This window comes from Erpetoichthys calabaricus, chromosome 1 (genome assembly GCF_900747795.2).
Source record: "Erpetoichthys calabaricus chromosome 1, fErpCal1.3, whole genome shotgun sequence".
Lineage (NCBI taxonomy): Eukaryota > Metazoa > Chordata > Cladistia > Polypteriformes > Polypteridae > Erpetoichthys > Erpetoichthys calabaricus.
This window is the reverse complement of record NC_041394.2, coordinates 334714799-334736374: the sequence shown is the minus strand read 5'-3', so window position 1 is coordinate 334736374 and position 21576 is coordinate 334714799. Positions and strand designations below refer to the sequence as shown.

General features: G+C 39.9%; 1 protein-coding gene across 4 annotated transcripts in view; it reads right to left on the bottom strand.

Annotated features, from left to right (window-relative positions):
* The window catches only part of LOC114664744 (zinc finger protein 345-like), a 292505-nt gene that overhangs the window by 66035 nt on the left and 204894 nt on the right, over nt 1-21576 (bottom strand). The window lies entirely within an intron of this gene.

Sequence of the window (21576 nt, the reverse complement as noted above, 5' to 3'; positions counted from 1 at the left end):
ACTTCTAAAAGTTCCCTGACAAATAAAATTGTTGGAATTTGAAGCTTTGCTGTGAGGTAATAACTTAACCACTGTACCACACCAAACTCACTTACATTTTTAAAATAACCAACAATAAAGAAGAATAACACAACGCATAACAGCACATAACATGCATGTGCAAATATACAATTCTCAATAAAACAATTTTCCTTATAGAGATTTTTTTAATAAATCAATGTTCACTTATATTAAGGTGCTGCAAAAAAAAGAAAATGAAAAACAAACGCCATCCTATGAACCTTCTGTGTGCCCTCCATGAAAACATGTTAGAACTTCCTGCTTGGCACAACTCAATGATATACATGTAGCCAGTATGGGAGAACATTTCCACTTAATGAAGATCAAATAGTGTAATGGTCCCCGATCCTCACCAGCAGACAAACTGTGAGGACAACTTATGCAAGTGGCTACCTTTGTTTCATTCATCAGTGTGAATAGTGAGCAATTGCAAGAGAATCAAAGTATACCAGTAGCTTGTCAGTGGTAAACTGAAGCGGGTTCTTGTGGTAAAATGCGTTTTTGGGTTTGTGGCAATGCATAAGTTTTGTTTATAAAAACTGTGCATTCAGGCTCAAGGCAAGCAAAGGTGCGTCTGGAGCATTGACAAGTGGTACTGGAGTATTGGGGTGGTGTTGTGGAGATTCATGTGCAGATGTGTGCAGTTCAGCCTGTTTGCTCATTAGTGCTCTGGGGTGTATAATTAGGCACCTGTGCCTGCTTGCATATAAAGGAGCCTGTGGCGAGGGCAAGAAGAAGAGAACAGACGGAAAATGATCAGAGGTTAAAATAAAAGAATAAGAAAAAAAAAGCAGGATCATGGCTTAGCTGGTGCAGCAGAGAAGAGGCAAGCAGTCAAGACTGACACCCTGTGAGAAGCGAGTGGGCCTCTGTCACAGGGACATTGTCACTCCTTCTGAGCACGCCAGGAGGAAGAGCAACCATCTGTCCTGAGTCTGCTCCCACAGAAAGATGTAAAAAATGGCAAAGGAAGAAAGGAGTAGGGTTCACAGGGTCTGTAATGATGGCCAAGGGGTGGTGTCGTGGGTCACAGGCCACTTTGAAGACTGACCAAAAAAACAAGTGTAGTCAGTGGCGTAGCTAGTGGGGGGCAAGGGGGGACATCTGTCCCCGGGCGCAGCATCCAGGGGGTGTTAGAAAATTTTAGAATGAAATGTTTTCCATTCTTAAATGCACTAAAAAGTAAATAAAAAACATACCCAACAGACAATAATTTATCCCCTCCACTACTCTAACATGCTTGACTCCCACCCAGAAACATTTTTGATGTTATTAAACAGGTCGCGCGACTGACATGAGTCATTAGTGTATCATTGTCTAAGTTGTTGCAAACACCATTTCTGTGTGCCAAGTGATTTGTGTTTATGTGTTTGATAGAAAATTGATTGGGTTGTGGTGAAGTATTATATTATTATATCCAATGTAATGTTTAAGTTTTTGCAATGTTATATTTGAATAATCCATCCATCCATTTTCCAACCTGCTGAATCCGAATACAGGGTCACGGGGGTCTGCTGGAGCCAATCCCAGCCAACACAGGGCACAAGGCAGGGAACCAATCCAGGTGCCAACCCACCGCAGGACACACACAAACATAACCACACACTAGGGCCAATTTAGAATCGCCAATCCACCTAACCTGCATGTCTTTGGACTGTGGGAGGAAACCAACGCAGACACGGGGAGAACATGCAAACTCCACGCAGGGAGGACCCTGGAAGCGAACCCAGGTCCCCAGGTCTCCCAACTGCGAGGCAGCAGCGCTACCCACTGCGCCACCGTGCCTCCCATATTTGAATAATATTTTAGAATAATTATATTTTCAAAATACCATTGCTTGTCTTAATTATTTTACTTTGTTCTATCTTTATAAATTTAGTGAAACCTTGAAAATATACGCATAAAAGTGCTTTAAAAAATTAAAATATTAAAAAATTTAAAACTATTTAAAATAAAAAATATGATTTTTTTTTCTTAAAATACTATTATTTTAAATACATTTTTTAAAATTTTCTTTCCCTTCCCCATTGCATTTTGGTAAACAGGAGGGGACACGAAATTATTCAGTTGTCCCCGGGCGCTGAAAACCCTAGCTACGCCTCTGAGTGTAGTTTATTGGTAACTGGTAAACTGGTAAACAAATAAGCCTGCTGACATATTCTTGCTGTTTTTATATTTTAAACTTATTTTTATTATTGTTTACTTTTTTTAGTTTTCCCAACTGAAAATATCTGATATTGTGAAAATAATTTGGTAACAGAATAGTGTATTTCTAAGTTATTTTCCCCTCTTCTCTCTGAAAACTGATTGTTGAAGGATCATACTCTGTTTTTAACATTTGTGCTGTCATGGCTGTCAAGTATAATTTCAAGCTTCATAATTTCATATTTTGTCTAATTTTTCACTTTCTCTATGTCTCTATTGTGATAAATGGCACACAGACACTAGGCTATGTACTTGGACAGGAGGCCAGCCCTTCAGAAGCAAAAATAATAAAGGCAAGGATCATCCTGCCTCAGCCAGGAGACAGGCAAAAGATGGCAATATAAAAGTGGGTATGTTGGCATCCTTTCATGGTTGGACCAAGGGAACAATATCTGGCTGCAAGGCCAGTGTGATACAAAGAAAGAGGGAAACAACCTGCCAGGACTACATGTTCCCCCAATGCGCTACGAAGTAGCATCCCTGGACAACACTACCTGTACAGACACCAGCAAAAGCATGCTGGGAACTGAAGTATTATGGGGCAACCCTGTTGGGTTCTGTGGGTGCCACCAGGAGGTGCTTCAGGGATTCATGATCCCTACTTTTTGAGACTTCCATTTGACCCAAAAGTACTCTACGGTCCAAGAATTAAGAAGCCGCTTGACCTCGTCCATATGATTTGGAGTTCGGTGTGAAGGACGGACAAAGCTTGCCTGGGAGGAGTGGTGGAGAAAAAATAAAAGGAGAGAGAAAAAGAATTGTGTTGTGCTTGTGCCATTATTTCAAGGAAGCCTATTGTTAGGTAATTTATTCTAATAAACTACATTTACACCCAGGACTTTTGCATGTGTTGGTTGTATCTGGGGTTCAGGGTTCTGCAATGCTCCCCCTAATGATCATATTTATTTATTTATATGTTTGTTTGTTTATATATTGCTCATTAGGCCAGAGGCTTTTCATGTGTTTTTGTGGCTCATTCGTTTATTGCATTCTCTCACACTTCTTGCTGTTCTTCTGCAGTGACCATTCAAGCCTCTGCTACAGCTAAGCTTTGACATTACATACAAATTTTTCAGTTATTCCATTTGCAGCAATGGAGCCCCTAAGTCCCCAGAAAATAATAATCATCATGATCATCATTATAAATTACAAATTAGAAACTAATCCTTTAAGTGTATCTCTAAAAGAAAGGTTCAAAAGCATAAAAGCACATTTATACAGCTAGCCAAATTTTTGCAGAGCACAATCTTTTTTTGCTTGACAGCAGATGCATGCGATCATTTTTAAGATGTTGAGTCACAATTTCCTTTTCAGTTGAATATCTTTATGTATTCACATTGACAGATGCTGTCATGTTCTGAAGTGAGAGTTGGGATATAAGATCAATTAAGTGGAACAGGACATCTTTCAGTTCAGCATTCAGAGCAAACAAGGTGTCACATTTAATTTAGAGACCCTAGTTTAGGATAAACAAGATGTAATGTAGCTGATGAAACTAATGTACCGTATATGGATGTGGTGAGGGAGGACATGCAGGTGATGGGTGTAACAGAACAAGATGTAGAGGACAGAAAGAGATGGAAGAAGATGATCTGCTTTGGTGACCCGTAACGGGAGCAGCCGAAAGAAGAAGAAGAAGAAGATGTGTTGAACAGGATACTATGTGGATATGCAGTAATGGGAGTCACCTTATCCTTTATTTTTGGTCATTTGCCCTTAAAACATTATGCTAACAAAATAAGCATCTGAAATGTGTATAAGGTTTTCATTTGTGAGATTGTCTTGACTCTGCTGCCAACACAACACCAGTAACTCACCAATTATGTCAACAAACAATTCCCAACGTCTCCAGAGGTCTGGAAGGCTGAAGTCTGTGAAGGAGAGTGACACAAACATTTTTGATTGACATTTCAGTCTACTGTCCTTCAATTAAACTTTATATAATTGCAATTAGGACAAGACTTATAAATGACATCTTCAAAGATGTTTGAATACTTGCATGTAATGTTTCATGAAGTCTGTTATAAAGAAGAGCTGTGTATAATGGGGTCAGATAACTTTAATAAATCAAAGCCCTTCCATTTAGACCATCATCTTACCTCCACTGACTTGTCTTGCCTTTGTGCTCCACAACACTATATTTTCACAGGTCAATTTTCAGTTTTCTATTTAGAAGTTTAGTCAAGTCAATTTTATTTATAAAGCACATTTAAAACAAGAGAAGTTGACCAAAGTGCTATACATTTTCCATAAATGCATTAATAAATACATAGATACAGTAAATAAATACACCAAAATATATAAATTAAGCTAAGGCAAAAAGACAGGTACCTAAAGTTGGTGCTGTGCTAATATAATGTGGTAGACCATTCCAAAGCTTAGGGGCCGCAACTGCAAAAGCACAATACCCTCTGAGGTTAAGTTGAGACCTCAGCATGACTAGTAGTCAGAGGACTTAAGTGATTGTGAGGGAAAGTAATGCTGTAAGAGGTCAGTAAAGATAAGAGGGGATCAAACCATTCAGAGACCTAAAAAGTGCCTGAAGAAGAGGCCTCAATTGCCCTGAAAGCTTGCATATTGTAATCTTTTTTAGTTAGCCAATAAAAGATGTCATTATGCTTCTCACTTCATCCATAATGGCTAACACAGTACAATACCCTTGTACTACAGAGACTTAAAAGCAAATAGTAAAATTTTAAACTCAGTCCTGTAACAAACAGGAAGTCAGTGACGAAAAGCTAAAACTGGTGTGATGTGGTGCTGTTTTCATGTGCCTGGCCACAGCATTGTGAACTAGATGGAGATTTACAAGGGATGACTGATTAGTGTGAAATAAGTTGCAGTAGTTAAGCCGAGAAGACACAAAAGCAAGAATTATTTTTTGAAAATCATTTGCAGAAAGAGAAGGCTTGACTTCAGCTATTACCCTCGGCTGATAGAAACCGTTGCGCTCATGTGCTAAACATGTAGCAGATCTTAATAAAAATGATCTGAAACTGCACTTTTCCTTTTGCATATAAGGATATAGAGTGAGTATAAAATGTATATTTTTTGTGTTATGTACTTGTAATTAATTAATTTATACCACTTTGCAGAAGTCTATTTTCACTTTGATATTAAAGTGTCTTTTTTTTTTTTTTTTGCTGATCAGCGTGTCAAAAAAGCCAAATGAAGTCCACTTTGATTCAATGCTGTACAATAATAAAATGTGAAAACTTCCAAAGGAAGTGAATACTTCTTACAGGCACTGTACACTCTTAAAAATACAGGTGTCAGAGTGGTTCTTCAGAACAATGCAATAGGGGAATCTATGAAGGTTCTGGAAAGACCCTTTATTTATTTAAATCTGTAACAGTCTCTATGTAGTAAATAGCCATGAATCAATGGTAACCAATTTGTGAAATCCCATTGGGTCCTGATTTTAAAGGGACTCTCGCTGATATTAATAACACAGGCTATGTCCTGGTTTTCTTAACCTTTTTTTTCTACATATTAGGAAGCACAAAGAACCAACTTCACTTGCAGAGAACCCTTCCCAGAATGAAATGGTACTTAGTTATGAAGTAGTTCTATGAAGAACCACAAAACCCAGTAAAGCACCATAAAGTGCCATTAAAAAAACAGGAATTTTAAGAGTATATATGCCATAATAGCTGAGGTGCTGAAGTAACAGAATAACAGGTATTATGTAAAGAAATATGATAGTGGTGGCCATGTTTAAATTTGACTAAAAAACTATTTATTTTCTTTACCTGCATGAGTAGACATTGTTTTTAGACATAAAAATGCTATGTCATCAATGTCATCAAGTGACTCCGTGAGAACCCTAACTACAAAGAGGACTATTTCATTTATGTTAGGTAGAATGCCCAAAAGGGACTGGGCGGTCTCGTGGCCTGGAACCCCTACAGATTTTATTTTTTTCTCCAGCCTTCTGGAGTTTTTTTTTGTTTTTTCTGTCCACCCTGGCCATTGGACCTTACTCCTTTCTATGTTAATTAATGTTGTCTTATTTTAATTTCTTATTTTGTCTTTTATTTTTCTTCTCTTCATTATGTAAAGCACTTTGAGCTACTTTTTGTATGAAAATGTGCTATATAAATAAATGTTGTTGTTGTTGTTAAATCTTCCCACCATGCACTGAATCAACAAACGTGATTATTAAATCCATCCCATGGTAAAAATTGTATGTTCTGGATGTGGTGCTGTAAGAGCCAGTGAATGGAGTCCGCTACTTTCACCTTACCAATGTCCGGCGTGACCTCGGTAGCGCAGCAGTCGAGCCCACATGTGTAGGAAAGCACACGGAAGTGGTCACCCAAGTTTATGGAATATTTGACAATTCTTTTAATTAGGCCGGAATAAGAGCCCCACACACACCTGGACGGCAATGACTAGAGAGATTTGATCTTACTTTTAACTATTCAGTCGGCACGCAGATACGGCAGTATCCCACTGAGTGGGATTGGGTGTTTTACTTTGTGGGTTTGAAGATGAAGAGACCCTTGCCACACCCAGAACTTACCTATAAAATGCTACGCTGAATCGAGCAGAACGATTCGAAAGTCAAAATTAACCCAATACTTACAGAAGAAAAAAATGTTTAAATCAAGATTATATTATCACAATGTCGACACATCCTTACACTAGTCACCTTGTTTTGAAGATATCAGTGTCCGCTTTTAATTCGCTCAGGCGCAATAGGCGTGATTTGCTCAGACCCCTTCATGCTTTTGCGTGCCGTTTCTACTTTTAATTTCAAGCCTGCCAAGTGCAAACCGCCGTCCTGCCCGTTTGTAATGTAAAACCATAGCCGAAATCTTCGTAACAGTTGTTTCACAAATACAATATGATTACTATACATTTATGTTTGTTGAAAAGGATTTCCTTCGATGAACAAATCATTTAAAAAAAACAGCAAGGTCATAGTAACGTTGCTGGGGAGTAACCGTGAACTAAACAAGATGGGCCGCAGTTTTACAGCCATCAGGTGTTGCCCCGCAGTTTGACTGCACCGTGTACTTCATCCTTTTTTCCGTGATTCCAACAATCGGTCTGGTATCGAGACTTTACCGACTGCTGTCGTCTCACTGACATTGCTTTTAAACCCATCACTCATTTTTAACTATCACAGGACTTTTTCGCTACTGTCGCTAGAAAAAAGAAAAATGCGCATGCGTTTCCTACCATACATCTCTGTCCTCTCCCACACTTTGATTTATGTATACATGTTTTAATAGTGGGTGGCGCAGTGGGTAGCGCTGCTGCCTCGCAGTTAGGAGACCCCTGTTCGCTTCCCTGGTCCTCCCTGCGTGGAGTTTGCATGTTCTCCCCGTGTCTACGTGGGTTTCATCCGGGTGCTTCGGTTTCCTCCCACAGTCCAAAGACATGCAGGTTAGGTGCATTGGCGATCCTAAATTGTCCCTGGTGTGTGTGTGTGTGTGCCCTGCGGTGGGCTGGCACCCTGCCCCGGGTTTGTTATGTGCCTTGCGCCCTGTGTTGGCTGGGATTGGCTCCAGCAGACCCCCGTGACCCTGTAGTAATAGCGGGTTAGATAATGAATGGATGTTTTAACAGTGCAGTGTGTTGCAAGTGCCATTAATTTCATCACTTCGTTTTTTTTTTTTTTCTTTTTTGTTAAACCGAACAGATTTGCGTTGGCTGTTATTTTGTCATGAATTTCACGTTCTTCATTTATAGTTACCGCTAACTTGAGGTTTTACGTGTTCTCATTAATTTATTATTTTATTTGCATTACTACATATCGTATACAAATTTTAAACTGCGACCACGCCTGTTAAAGGGAAGTTTTGTGGAATCCTGTCACCGGTGAGAGGTTCTCCCTTCTTATAGATCTTCCCGCATGATTTCCAGAAAGGACGAAAGTGAAATTGGTGCCCCGATCTTTAACAACACACAGATTACTCACATCGTACCCTCAACGCACAGCATTGGATTGTCTGTGATGTTTAACAGACGCTGTGAAGAATAACGTTAATATTCATTTCAAAAGTTTTAGAACAAGACAGATACATTTGTTAAAACGCACATTTATTTTGCCTGGATCTGCACAGGTGCACTAGTTAAATGCACTGGCTAACTTGGTCCATCCCTATTTATTTAATGTCTAAGATTGACTATTACATGAAATAACGTAAAAGGTCAAATCACATTGAGCTACTTTATTTTCCCCAGATTTGTTAAACTCCATTTAGGTATCCAACGGATTATGTATCTAATTTAATTCACCTTAACCTTACACTGCCACTTCAACAACTCGATATTGAAATTTATTTAAGAGAAAACAAACAAACAAAGAAACAAATAACTCACCTAAGTGTGATCGGGTTAGCGCAATTGGTCCTGAGACAGTCGAGGGTGCTTTTTAAAGCCTGTGCAGCGCTCTGGGGGAGTCCACTGCCAAAGGTGTGAGAACGGAAGAAGAGAAACCTCAGATGAATGTGTCAAGTATACATCTTTTTGAAAAAACAAAATTCAGTGTTGACATATCGTACATCGAACTAGAGATATCAATTCTTAATTCGGAGTATTTTCTGAGTATTCAGAATGCAAATTACAGAAATCGGCAATGTGCTTAGAGGGGCACAAAACTGAGGGACTTCTTACCATTGGTCAATATGGAGTCTTAGTTCGAACTGAAAAAGTTCTTTTAGTCAAAACTCAAACTGATGAAATGTAGAATTGCAGGTATCTTCAATAACACGTTTTTTTACACAGACACACACACACGAAGAATGCATTTCTAACACTCTACTATATGAAAGGAGTGGGTATAAGTATGTTTACAGTTGTTCATATGGAAAAAGACATGCAGGCTATGATTATTACAATAGCTGTATTAACTCAAAAGAATGTCACAATGGCACAATGCTAAAAACAAGAAATCGGCAGCAAAAACACGAAACGCAGTTTATAGTATTCCATGCAGTTCTTGCTCAGCAGTATACATAGGACAAACTTCAAAAAGAAACGCAAAACGTATACAGGAACATCGCAACGCCGTCAGAAGTCAATGACTGACTTTCATTGATCTATATGCATACTAAATCAACAGGACATACACTGAACTGGGACAATGTACAAGTAAGATTTAAGGCCAGTACTAAAAGTGGCAGAGAGCTGGCCGAATTTTGACTATGAAATGAGAACGCCATCAACAGACACTTGGACGTAAATCCAGCATATGTAAACTTAAGGAGAACATGTTCATAATAAATAAACTGTACACCCAATACCCCCCCCCCCCCCCCCATCACACTGATTTAGCCACCTCAACCCCCCACCCACCCCCTCCACGTAATGTTTTGCTATATATTGCCTTTGATTCTTGTAGGTCTAAGCATTATCCTCTGATGAAGACCCCTGGTAGGGGTTGACAGCTCAGGAATAAAACTACTTTATGATACGTGATTCATTTTTCTCCCTTTGTGGATCTCCAACTGCAAATATATATATATATATATGTATATGGTTGAAATAGTTTACTATCAAATAAATGCAAAGAGTACACGACACGTGTTTCGCCCTCATTCTGGGCTCATCAGGCGTACAAATTCCACTGCACTCCCTCTCGGGAATCGAACCTTGGACGTCAGCGTCAGGGGCGATGCCCCTAACGTTGCACCACAGCGTGTGGTTTGTTTATTTGACAGCATGTAGATCGGGGTAATTACATTCATGGCATTTGAAGTCTGTGTCACAATCTGATTGTATGGGTGGTTACCTACCAGGTAACGCTTGTGGTTGGTCAGCAATCTGCTAACGTCCGCCACGGTGCCCTCAGTTTGTGAAGAGCAGATCATAGAATGGTTGAAATAGTTTACTGTCAAATAAATGCAAAGAGTACACGACACGTGTTTCGCCCTCATTCTGGGCTCATCAGGTGTACACACTCCACTGCACTCCCTATATATATATATATATATATATATATATATATATATATATATATATATATATATATATATATATATATATATATACTTGCTGTCCCCCGTGGCACTGCCTGCGGAGTAGTGAAACATATCTGTGCCAATGAGCAGCTACCCTCTAAAACACACATAGCTGTGAGTGTGTATATATAATGGCAAATGTTTAATAAATATAATACTGTAATGAGCTGCATAAAGACCTGAAATCAACAAAGGTGATAATAAGGAATAGTTTTATCTAATGCATAATTTTAATACAATACTGTCAGAAGTATATGAAATTGCAAAACTTTTAATAATTCATTGAAAACAATGTTATCAGCATGGAGTGGAAGAATGAACAAATTTTGATATCCCTTACATAACATTGCTAATTATTATCTTCATATTCAGCCATCCCTAACTCTTCATACAAGTTAAGTTCCAAGACTTCACAAAAATATGAAATTCTTGAATTCCGGATGGCACCTGAAATGGGGTCCATGACACTGTGGTGGATGCCTTCTTTATCCTCAGTTGGGTGAGAGTCGTGGCCCTCTTCAAGAAGCAGGGAACAAACCATCTCTAGTAGCCTGCTAATCCAAAGAAGGCCTGTACCTGTCTCTTGGTTCATGGCCATGGCTAGTTGTGTATTTAGGCAACTTTGGAACACTGGGGTTTGATATGTCTGCCACCCACCATGTAGTCAAGGTACTTATTCTTGGTCAGCCTGAAACAGCGTTTTTGGCAGTTGATCTGAAGGTCGGCATTGTGGATCATTTAGAAGATGTAGGAAACATGGTTTAGGTGTTCCACCCAGGTGCTGGAGTAGATGACAATAGATCCAAATAGGTAGCACTATAGGCATTATTCTGCTGTAGTAATCTGTCCACCTGATGTTGGAAGGTTACTGGGGCCTCATTTAGCACAAAACATAAAACACAACACAGCCAGTGACCACTAGGGGTGCTGAACATGGTCTTTTACTTTGCCGTGTTTATCAGGAGGATTTGTCAATAGTCCTTCGTCATGTCGAAGGTGGACAGTTGCCGGGCGTTACCTAGATGCTCCAGGAGTTCATCCACTCTTGGCATGAAATAGGAATCAAAACGAGAGACCTGATTGAGGAAGTCACTATAAAAGCACCAACTCCTGTCCAGCTTTGGGACTAACATGATTGAACTGGACAATTGTATGAAAATTGGTAATATTTTCATTTTCAGAGTTGTAACACCACAAAAAAAAAAAAGAAAAAAGAGAAAAGCTGGACTATTACTAATAAATGTAAAAGCATTTTGTATTTTGTAAAAATAAATTGTTTAAAGGGCGGCATGGTGGCTCAGTGGTAGCACTGCTGACTCGCAGTAAGGAGACCTGGGTTCACTCCCCTGCGTAGAGTTTGCATGTTCTCCCCGTGTCTGCGTGGATTTCCTCCCACAGTCCAAAGACATGCAGGTTAGGTGCATTGGCGATCCTAAATTGTCCCTAGTGTGTGTGCTTGGTGTGTGTGTGTGTCCTGCGGTGGACTGGCGCCCTGCCCAGGGATTTGTTCCTGCCTTGCGCCCTGTGCTGGCTGGGTTTGGCTCCAGCAGACCCCCGTGACCCTGTGTTAGGATATAATGGATGGATAAATTGTTTAAAGCCACATTATTAATTTGTTTTCTATTCCTTTTCTTATTAATTAATAAATTGTAAATCTTCATATGTACACATAACTTCATTGATCAAAAAACAACTAAACACTAAAATAAAAGGGTTTAAGGAAAGAATCAGTAAGGGTTAGTGCAGAGGTAATGCTACTGCCTAACAGTAAAGAGAGTGGGATTCACATCCCTTAACCTCACTGTGTGCAGTTTGCATGTATTCCCCATGTCCATGCTGATTTACTCTATGTACTCCGGTTTCATCCTACAGCCCAAAATCCTGCAGATTAGCCAGACTGGTGGTGCTAAATTGACTCTATGATGTGTGTACTGTGTGTGTTCACCCTGTGATAGGTGGGCTGGTTCCCTGTCCAAGGAGTTGTTCCTGCCTTAACCCATTGCTTGCTTCCTTGATAAGCAAGTATAGAAAATGGATGGATGGACTAGTAAGGTATAGACTCTGTTCATTTTCATGACCAAATTTGGGCACCTCCTCTGTTTGCCCACAAAATTGGCCAGTGGTTTGAGGCCAGTGTTGCCCTAATGTGCAAATCCCAATTAGGTCATGGTTTCCTGCCAACATAGGGCTATTGTTTGTGGCCTACACTTGTCAAATATCAGTTTGTTTGCTGGGAGACCCTGTTGTGAGATTAAGCCATGTCTAAATAAAATGATTATGCATTATAGTTAAGCTGCTATTGTTGAAATTATGGTAGAGAAAAAAAAAAAAAAGAATAATTCCAGGTGGCAAGTTTACATCAGTAATAGTAATTTACAACTTTTATTGTTCTTGGCAGTAGAAACTTATTCAAGTCTGTGATGTGACGAGGTTGCCATGTGTTTATGCCAATAGAGAATTGTAATTCATAGTAAGTTTAAATCAATTTAACATGATTTGAATCATCTCTATAACATTACCGGATACTGATCACAAGATTCCAATGTACTTTTGTGTAGCAGCGAGTCCTGCAGTCATCTCTATCTTAAAGACTGGACATCTCAATACTTTCAACAAATAATCACCAACAAAACTGAGGTTCGGGTTGAAAGGAAGGAAGCTTGGTATCGTGACACTGCTCTGCTGCCAATCTGTTCTCCAGCCCATGGAAAACACATCTCAGATACTGGGAGTATTGGAATCAGTAGATGGAAAGACTATCAACAGATTAAACAGCCAGGCAAAGACTCTACAGTAGAATGGCCAGAAGGGCCAGGTGTCCGAGGTCTCCAGGACGGTGGCTGACTTTGCCTCTGACTTTGTGTCTTACAATCGACCGCGGACCCCCCAGAGATTGACTTTTTCAAGGGATACTGTTGACTGAATTTTTGTTTTCCTCTCCTCTGTCATTAACTGATCATAGTTCAAAAATTAATTAATGGACGATAATGTTGGTTTCCATTTATGTTAATCATTTACTTTGTTTTAACAAACCTGTGTCTTTATGTACTAATTCTGTACTTAATAATCTGCAAAATCTATAGTTGCCTTTTTATCCACAAACTTCTCACAGTGCTCTACGGCTACACTCAGTATAGAATGCTATATAAAAATAAACTGAATTGAATTGAATTGATCTCCTGCTGTCATATATAAGGGTAGTAGACAGCTTTTTGGCCATACCTCTGGACACTGTGGGTAGAACTGTTTCGTTAATCTCTTTATCAGGAAGGAGTTTTCAAAAGGGGAGAATCAATTACATATTCAACAGTGGAAAAACAGTTTATTTCACATTTAGATATACAGCAAGGACTTTCTGGACTGTGTATACTGTATATTGTATGAGGGGATGATTTTGTGGGTCCACTTGTGTTTTCCACTAGGAGGCGCTAGCTCCCTGGAAATACGTTCGCTTTGTAATTGCGGCATGTTACATAACCCGAAACTATATAGATATAATGTAAAAGTGATATGGCGGTAAGAAATCACATAGGAGAAATAACTTAGCTCTCTTTAATGATGGCTTACATGGCATAACAGATGAGGAAGCCAATGACAAGTCCATGTGTAGAGTCTGCCATTTTCGTCACTGCGTTGGAAGGATTTTCAGGATTGGATGATGTTATCTCCCATCCGTCCGTTGGCTTCAAAGGTGTGCCGGGCAATGTGCCAAGGCTTTATACTGTTTCTCCATGTGCAGGCCTTCACTTAGGTAAATCATGCAATTCCAAACAAGGCAAAGAGAGGATCCAATATCATGCTGACTCTGACACACATTAATAGTACAATGCCCATTTTCGTAGTTGTCCCATTCTTGTCTTCTAATACTTGTCTAGCAGTTCTAAATGATGAGCCCCTGTGTGCTAAATCTGGCCTTGTGTTAGCTGTACATGTGAGAAGAAGTAGATTTATAATATATTTTTTGTACAGAACACAATGAAATATTAAACATATAAACTTTTTACAACTTGTCTTATTTGTTTATAGTGTTTGTAAATAGTTGTACATATTTTTGGCACTATTGTAATACTGTATGTTCATATGTTGACATTTTCTAGCTTGGGTATCATTTTAAATGGGTAATAGCACTGAAAAATATCATAAGAGTTTGGTGTTGGCCTAACATCTGCTCCTCATTTGTAAAATGTACAGTTACAATTGATACTCAGATTTGTTTTTTACCTCCCAGCTCCTTAATAATCTGTGGTTTGCCACACAGTCACAGTCATTCTTAAACCCATTTAAGCCAATTCTCCATGAAGGGGGCCAGAGTCTATCCCAGCAGAAATGGGCAATCGGTTCTGTAGTGAAGAGACTTTTTTTTGGTGCAACCTATAAACAACTCATAATACAATAACAGATTTCCAAAAAGAGCAAGACAGGAAGATATGGAAAAAGATGATCCATTGTGCCAAACACTAAGAAGACAGGATTAGATTAGATAAACTTTATTAATCCCATGGGGAAATTCAGATGCATACAGTATCAGATGGAAGCATTGAATTGCCTGATAGCAGTTGGCAGAAAAGACCCCCAGAGGCACTTCTTAGCACACTGTGGAGGAATACACCTGTAACAAAAAGTGCTCCAAGAGAGCTCCTCATGGAGGGGATTTTTTATTATGGCATGCAATTTTGCCAACATCCTCTTTTCCACAACAGCTTCCACTGTGTCCAGGGTTAGCCTTGTGACAGAGCAAGCTTTCCTGATAAGGTTGTTCAGCCATTGTGTTTCTGTTGAGCTCAAGTTTCTTGTCCAGGAGACCACAGCGTAGAACACCACACAGGCTACTATGGACTGGTAGAACATTTCCATCAGCTTGCTCCACACATCAAAAGGCCATTGTTTCCTTAACAAGCCCAGTCTGCTTTGTCCCTTCTTTTAAAGTGCCACTGTATTGTCAGACCAGTCCAGTTTGATGTTCATGTGAACCCCCAGGTATTGCACTATTTCCATGTCCTCCCATTGAACAGTGACTTGTCTCAGAGGCTTCTTGACATGCTGGAAGTCCACCACCAGCTCTTTTGTCTTGCTCATGATGAATTGCAGGTTGTTGTCCCTGCACACAAGACAAAGTCCTCCACAACCTTCCTGTACTCTGACTCATCCCCATTATTAATGCAGATTATGATGAACGAGTCATCTGAAAATATCTGTAGGTTATAAGTGCTGGTACTGTGCTGGAAGTCTGTTGTGTAGAGAGTAAACAGGAAGGGAGACTGGACAGTTTCTTGAGGGTCTCCTGTATTACATACCACCACTTCTGACGCACAGTCTCACAAACTGCTGTCTATTGGTCAGGTAGTCCATGATCCAGGATTATTGTGGGGGTGTCAAGATTCAAAGCTTTCTGATTTTTCCCCAGTCAATGAACTAGAATGGTTGTCAAAGGCACTGGAAAAATCAAAGAACACGATCCTGACTGTGGTGCTAGCTTTGTCCAAGTGGGAGTAGACTCCGTGGAGCATGAAGATCAGAGCATCCTCCTCTCCTATATTTGTGTATTGTAATTAGAAATGGTGATAACATACAAAAGTTGAAATCTGTGGCTTAAATAGGAAGCCATTTTCCTGTAGAGGAACTAGACAACACTACATAGATGAATGTCTCCTGCTAACAGTGAAGCATGCAGGTCTGGGGGTGCATTTCTGCAGAAATAGTTGGCGATTCGGTCAAAACTAATTAAATCCTAAGAGCTGAGAAGTAGAACTAGATTGTCATCAAACAAGCAAAACCATCAGGGAGACATCTGATCAGTCCCAGCTTGAATGACCCAAACAACATTGACAAGGTTATATAGAAGTATCTTCAGCTCAAAAGAAGAACAAGGAATTCTGCTCCAGATTTTATTGCCTCACAGAGCCCAGATCCCAGTGTCATTGAGGCTGTTTGAGATTATTTGGAGAAACAGAGGCCAGTGAGACACTGGTCAAAGTGTGGAGATGAACTGGGGCAAGTTCAGCAAGATGTGATTTTTTTTATGAAACTGCATGACCATACATCTAAGAGGATTGATACAGTACTAAAAGCAAAGGGTGGTCACAGAAAATATTGATTTGATTTAATCTTGTTTTACTGTTTACTGCTATTTATCCATCTATCCATTTTCCAACCCGCTGAATATGAACACAGGGGAATGCTGGAGCCAATCCCAGCCAACACAGGGCACAAGGCAGGAACCAATCCCAGGCAGGGTGCCAACCCACCGCAGGACACACACAAACACACCAAGCACACACTAGGGCCAATTTAGAATCACCAATCCACCATGTCTTTGGACTGTGGGAGGAAACCAGAGCGCCCAGAGGAAACCCACGCAGACATGGGGAGAACATGCAAACTCCACGCGAACCCAGGTTCCCAGGTCTCCCAACTGCGAGGCAGCAGCACTACCTCTGCGCCACTATTTATAGTATTTTTTTATATTTGTAAACTTTAATCATTCTGAAGTCAAATTTGTTTTACAGATTTATTGCATGTTACTAAGACTTATTCACAGTGCTATGTATTTAAATCACCCTAGACCCTGCACCCTTCTGCAGACATTCCTGCTTATCAGTTTCACAGATTCACATCAAAGCCCACTGTGCTGTTATTTTGGACCCTTTTAAATTTACTTTGACATCAATATAAAACATCCATGGCAAGATAATCTCCTAATTCCATAAAACACATGCTGTATCTTCTCCATCAGTGCTGTCAGTTAACCCATCAATACAATGACATATATTTTGATGCTACTCTTTTAAACGTAGTTTAATTTTCTTTAATATTTCAAGTATTTACTTAACATTTGTACATGTTGATACAAATTCAGATGTGTAGTGCAACACACAAATTGTTTCTGAACCATTAGGGGTGATGTGTTTTGTAATGCACAGAGAAAAAGCCAATGTGGAAAAATCTTAATATCTTTTTGCTGTAAAATTAGACATCAAATTAGCCAAACAGGAATCGGCTAAAGCAGCTGGTTGTCTCTAAATGCCACTGGAAAGTATTTAAGGTGTCAGCTTTGGCTGAGAAAACCAAACTAGTGAGGTTTTACCTGTCCTCGCCATTTCCTGCTGGCACATGCTGCATTATGAGATCTAGTCCTGGTGTGTAAGACCCTTGAGACCCCATACCATAGCCTGTTTCACCGGTATAGATGTGAGCATTACGACCACCACATCAGGGGACAGCTCGTGAGAAAGGCAGCAACACTTCATCATAAAGTGCTACTTCTGAGGGGTTTGTGTGAATGTGGTGTGATGAATGTGAGATGTGTTTTGGGTTAATGAGAGCATCAGGGCTACTACATTTAATTAAAACATCATAACTTTAGAAAAAGTTTGATAAAAACTGGCCATTCATCCAAACACCTAATTCCTACAACATAACATGAAGCTGAGATTTAAATGCCTCTAATGTCCTTCAGTTTACCACACTAGTTGGACATTCATTCCATGTCTATGGTTCTCTATGTGAAGAAGGAAATGAATCATTTTAACAAGTTTCAAACTGTGTCCTGTGTTCTTGATTAACTCGTTTTAAAGTAGTAGCTTGAATCCACTGGAGTAATTTATTTTTTTATGATTTTAAAAAAGTATGCATGCCCCCCTCTAAACTTGAACTAAAATGGTTCCACTCCTTCAATCTCTCCTCACAGCTCATACCTCTTAGTCATGGAATCAGATTAGTTGCTCTTCTATGGACATTTTCTATTGCTGCTGTGTCTCTCCAGTGCATTATAAAAAAGCATTAGAACAGTCCTATCCACTTAATTCTTTAAAATAACATCAAGTTTAGTTCTGAAAGTTACTAAAGTCCTACTGTCTACCACATTAGTCAGTCAGTCATTTCTCAATATATCCTAACTACAGGGTCATGGGGGGGCCACTGGAGCCAATCCCAGCCAGCACAGAGCACAAGGCAGGAACAAATCCCGGGCAGGGCACCAGCCCAGCGCAGGGCACACACATCCACACACCAAGCACAATTTAGGATCACCAAAGCACCTAACCTGCATGTCTTTGGACTAGGAGGAAACCGGAGTACCAGGAGGAAACCCATGGAGACACAGGGAGAACATGCAAACTCCACGCAGGGAGGACCCGGGAAGTGAACACGGGTCTCCTAACTGTGAGGCAGCAGTGCTACCCACTGCGCCACCGTGCCACCCATCTACCACATTACTTGGTTGCTTATTTCACACGTCTGTGGTTCTCTGCATGTTCTTAATGTTAATCTTTCACAAACTTTAGAGTTTCAGGCATATTCTGCAAACTGGTCCCTTAAAAATGTGTCATGTAACTCACTGAACTTGCCAAAACTAGCTAAACCCTACAAGTCAGACACGATCTGAGGAACCAGCTCACCCAGCTGCTGATGGTGCTGGTGGAAGAGGATTAGTTGGGCGATCACACTTTGAGGCGTACAAGAAGGAGATTCCAGGAGACTTACCATTGCAGAATATCCAGGTGCTTTTAAAGACGCATTGGCCTTTGATGCCTAGGCAGTGTATAAGTATGGGTGTTTTATGAGCATCAGCTACCTTGTCCAGACCAACAGCTGTTAAAATATGTCTCCAAAGATTCAATCCAGAAAGTCCACAGCACTAGAGGCTTGTCCAGGAATACAAGGAATATAGACGGTGGAGAAAATGAAAGCTCCATCCTTGTCCTTAATGTTATATTGCCAAAATGGAGATCAGCATGCTGGCAACAACTGTTTACATGACATATTATCTCCCCTTTCAAAAAATGCATGTGATTCACTAATGTATGCAAAGACAATACAAAACATAACACCGTCACAAGGCTGTGGAGATAACAATGACAATCTCCCATCATTTCTACTGGAGAAGTGTTATTTCAATTGAAAATGAAGCTAAACTTAAGTATTTGTTAGTACTTTCATTTTATATACAGTATGTTTTTTTACTAATTGGGGATCACTGTACTGGATGAGTTACTCTGGACCATGCCACTCTCTAGGCCTTGATCTTCAATCTTGTTTCTTCAACCTTAATTCTTTTACATTGAAGCTTTCTGAGTTGCTAAACTTAGATATCAGGAAGGAGTGCTCTCTCCCGGCATGATATTCTCATAATTCGATGTGGCAGGTGACATATGTTGTATCTGCTGGGTCAGTGTGTGTTATCACAATAGCACTTGAGTTTAACTGTTAGATGTGATTTAATCTTCTTTAATATCTGAAGTATTTACATGTATTTAATTACAATTGTTTCTGACAATTAAAAAGGGCTGATGTGCAGTGTACCACAGCAATTGTTTCTCGACCATTAAGGGGTGATGTTTCATAAAGCACAGGAAAAAGGCAGATGTGGCTACAGCTTAATGACTTTCTTTTGTACTCTGTAATTTGTTAACATGTTGTGTTATCGCACCTTCTAATATTTACAAGATCGAAAAAATAAACAGGCACTCAATGGCACGTCAAATAAAGGTAAATCAAAATGAGTGTAAACTTAAAGAATAAAGGAGAAAATTTCAGCTCTACTCACTGGTCTCTCTGGAATGAGACAAGCCATGCTGGGTGTACCTCAGTTTTAGAATAGAGGGAGATGAAGGGGGTGGAGTCCATTTCCCTGTGTGGGCAGTTTCTCAGGGGTGTTGGAGAAAAAGGAGATGATATTATCAGCGAAAGTGCCCCCTCATGTCCCAGCGTGGTAGTACTTACCTCTGATGAACCCGGAAGGTGAACCTTAGACACAGTATGTAGGATGGCTGATAAAAATTCAACACATATCTATCCATCTTCTAAAACTGCTTTATATTGAGTAGGTAGAAGATAGACCTTAACCTAGTAAGCATACGGCACAAGGCAGGAACAATCCCTCCAAAAAGGCACCAGCCCATTGCAGGGTTAACACAGACACATATACAAATGCAGACACACACACACACACCACGGCCAATTTAGCATAGCCAATCCCACTAAGCTGTATGTCTTTGGGATGTGGGAGGAAACTGGAGCACCTGGTGGAAATCCATATGGACCTTGGGGAGAACATGTAAACTCCACACAGGGAGGACCCAGGATGTGAAAGCTGTCCTTCTTGTTGTGAGGCAGCAGTGTTACAACTGCACCACTGAGCCACCTTTATCCCTCATCAAATCAGCCAAAAAATGTTTAAACACTGGAATCAAATAAAATGGTCAGTTATCTGCAGATGCAACAAGAAATTATTTAGGTGTCAGCTATAGCCAGCTACCTCATCGAGAAAACAGAAGTAAAGCTTCGACTGACAATGACACTTCCTGTTGACACTGTCACCTAAGGATCTAGCCATTGGTCTGTAAGGCCCCTCAACCTCTTTCTGTCAAGGAAATACCACAGCCTGTCTCATTTGTATAGGTGTGTACATTATAACACCACATCAGAAGGCAATTCATAAGAAAGGCAGCACCTTTTTATTATAAAGTGCTATTTTTAAAGGTATAGCAAGCATGGGGAGTCATGGGAATGAGCTGTGTGCTAGCTCACACCATTTTAAATAAAGCACCTTGTCATGAAAAGCAGAAAGGCCCTGTATGACTTACTGATCTGGTCAAGATAAACTTTGTGTACTTGAGAATTTTAGACCATTTCTTTATACCTAAGGCAATTAAGTGTGGTCTTGGAGTTCTGTAGTAATGGTAGATTTCTGTTGCAATTGACTTTTTAATTTAGAAGCAATTATTGACGGTGAAGAAATTCTTGCTCAAGCAACATTTTTGTGCTTTATTTTAGCTAACTTGCTTGTTAAGAGTCCAATTCCTTAAGCCAGCAACCTTTCCTATGATTTTACTTTGCAACCTTCATTTTCACCATGAAAATCACAGTGAGTTGTAAGCAGTTGGAGCGTACACCCATGACCTCTGGGTGTGTTGTGTGGCACCTCTAGTGACTCACTGGTAATGCTCTGTGACTTCCTATGACAAAATCAAAATGCTTTGATTTTCTTAAAGGGAGTTACTAGTCACGGACTCTTGAATCCGCAGGTGTTAACAGCTAATGAGAAGTCTGTAGCACCATATGGGCATCTCATATTTTGCAATCTGAATTCTGCAAAGTTAGTCAACCACGATGGAGATTTAATCCATCCTGGGAAGATGAAGAGTTAATGGATAACACTCAGCCTTTTCTGGCTATTTATTCACAATTTACAGTTGAAAAATAGAACTCAATTCAGGTGATGCAAATGAGCCACCAATTCTGCACAAGATGCCACTCCATTACTAGCAGGCATATTTATTAATTTCTTAATAATAGCTAGCCAAAACTGCATGTCCTGCCATCCCTGGAAAAGAGACTA